The sequence below is a fragment of the Martes martes genome, assembly GCF_963455335.1.
Source record: "Martes martes genome assembly, chromosome: 5".
NCBI classification, from domain to species: domain Eukaryota; kingdom Metazoa; phylum Chordata; class Mammalia; order Carnivora; family Mustelidae; genus Martes; species Martes martes.
In genome coordinates, this window is record NC_137892.1 from 10,659,594 (window position 1) to 10,662,410 (window position 2,817).

Genomic DNA, 2,817 nt, shown 5'->3' on the forward strand with positions numbered 1-2,817 from the left:
CAAAGTAATATTGGCTTCCTATAATGATTCCTTCTTGGAGTTTTGCAAGATTTTGAGGAAGAATGGTACTCATTCTACTTTAAAAGTTTGAGAGAAGTCTCCAGTGTAGTCATCTGTTTTGGAATTTTCTGAGTTGATTACTGATTATATCTTTAGCTCTTTTCCATGGTGCACCACTGAAGATCCTGGTGTAGCCATGGGTCACCACTGAAGATCCTGGTATAGCCATGGGTCACCACCCTGCCTGGTGTTACCAGTATTGTAAGAACAAGATATATCCAAAGTCTTGCTTCTGCAGAGTTGTCTTTGATGCCAAAATCTGCACCTTTGACTTGGGGTGGAAGAAGACAGAAGTGGATGTCTTCCCACTATGTGGCCACAGGTGTCATATGAATATGAGAAGCTCTCTTCTGAAGCTCTGGAGGCTGTCTGTATCTGTGCCATGAAGTACATGGTGAAAAGCTGTGGCAAAGATGGTCTTCACATCCCAGAGAAACTCCACCCCTTCCATGTAATCTGAAGCAACAAGATATTATTCAATGCTGTGACTGATAGGCGGTCACAGCATTGTGGAGTGCCTTTAGAAAGCCCCAGGGCACAGTGACCAGTATCCACATAAACCATATCATGATGTCCATCTGTAGGAAGCTGCAGAACAAACTGTATGTGATTGAGGCCTACACAGGGCCAAATTCAGTCCCCTTGCTTCCAGAAGATCTACATTTCCAAAAAGTGGGACTTTGCTATGTTTAATGAAGGAAAATTTGAAGACATGGTAGCTAAAAAGTAGCTCATCCCACATGGCTATGGAGTCAAATATGTCCCTAATTGTGGCCCCCTGGACAAATGGTGAGCTCTGGACTCGTAACAACCTCAGCACTGCCCTCTACTTCTTTGTGCACAATAATAACTCCTATTTCCTTTCCCCAAAAAAATCTCTATTCTTTATTGGTTTGATCAGATTTTTTTTTTATTTCTTCCTTATTCAGTTCTGGTAGGTTGTATATTTCTAGAAATGTGTCTATATATTTCAGGGTTATGTACTTTGCTGCAAAGAATTATTCATGGTAATCTCTTATGATTGTATATAATTCCATAAAATCAGTTATAATGCCACCTCTTTCATTTCCGATTTTATTTGAGTTCATTTTTTTCTTAATCTAACATCTTTTTGAAGAACCAGCTCTTGTTCTCATTGATCCTTTCCATTGTTTTTATGGTCTCTATTTCATTTATTTCTGTTCCGATATTTATTATTTCCTTCCTGCTGCTAAATTTGAGTTTAATTTGTTCTTGCTTTTCAAGTTACTTTAGTTGTAAAGTTATATTTTTGAGATCTAATTTTTTAACATATGCCGTAATTGCAATAAAACTTCCTCTCAAAACTGACCACTTTATCATTATATAATATTTGCCTTTTGTTGCCATTGTTAATTTGAAGTCTATTTTGCATGGCTATCCTTTTCTTTTGTAGTCTTCATACATTTATTTTCTATTCTATTTGCTTGAAATGTCATTTTCTTTTTACTTTAAGCCTACATGTGTCTTTGTAGCTGAGATGTGTCTCCTGTGGGCAGCACATAAATGGAATTTTTTCCCTCTCAGCCATGCTGTGCTTTGTGATTAGAATCTTTAATGCATTTGCAATTTAAACAATTATTAATATGTACGACTATTGTTAATACCATTTTATCTTTTGTTTTCTGTTCATTTTTTGGTCCACATTGTTTCTTTTTCTCTCTGCATTTGTTAAGTTGATGGTTTTCAGTGGTGATTCACTCAGTTTCACATGTTTGTTTGCTTAAGTTTTTCATCCAATCTATATATTTGTTCTGTGAATACCATAAAGTTTACACAATCATTTTTATAGATAAAATAGTTTTACTTTTTCTCCTGATAGTAATTTATCTTTACTTGCCTGTAGAAGTCTCATCCTTTTATTATTCCCCTTTTATATTTCAATATCACAATTTATCTTTATTTTTTAAATTTTATTTTTTCAGTGTTCCAAGATTCATTGTTTATGCATTATACCCAGTGCTCCATGCAATGCATGCTCTCCTTAATATCCACCATCATATTCACCCAACCCCCTACACCCCTCCCCTCCAAAACCCTCAGTTTCTCAGAGTCCATGGTCTCACGTGATTTGTCTCCCCCTCTGATTTCCCCCATCTCCCTTCTCCTCTCCTCCTAATGGCCTCCGTATTATTCCTTATGTTCCACAAGTAAGTGAAACCATATGATAATTGACTTTTTCTGCTTGACTTAATTCACTCAGCATATTCTCCTCCAGTGGATTCATGTATTTTTTGTTTTGTTTTGTTTAAGTATAGTTGGCATACAATGTTATATTAGTTTCAGATATATAACATAGTTATTCCACTTCTCTGTATGTTATACTATGCTAACCATAAGTGTAGCTATCATTTGTCACCATAAAATGTTATTTGTATATTATTGACTATATTCCATACGTTATATCTTCCATTCCCATGATTTATTTATTCCATAACTGGAAATCTTTTTTCCCCATTCTCTATGTTCTTTACATCTGAGATTCCTTTTAAATAAGCATCTTTTTTCCTCTGGTTCCCTTTAAAATTCTTTGTCATTGGCTTTTGACAGTTTTAATATACTGTATCTTAAAGAAGGTATTTTTACATTGAGATAATAGGGCATTTTAATAGCTCCATGGACTGCATGTTCAGTTCAACTGACATATTGGGAAGTGGTCAACTACTTTTTTTTTTTTTTTTTAATAAACTCTCTGTCCCCTTTTTTTCTTCTTTTCCTGGAATACTCATGGTTTTTATG

At 35.1% G+C, this 2,817-nt stretch overlaps 1 pseudogene across 1 annotated transcript; it reads left to right on the forward strand.

Moving 5' to 3' along the window:
• The first annotated feature begins 227 nt into the window (after positions 1-227).
• On the forward strand, positions 228-853 carry LOC308343661 (large ribosomal subunit protein uL16-like; annotated as a pseudogene). Its single transcript has one exon. The product of its transcript is annotated as a large ribosomal subunit protein uL16-like (transcript).
• The last annotated feature ends 1,964 nt before the right edge of the window (positions 854-2,817 follow it).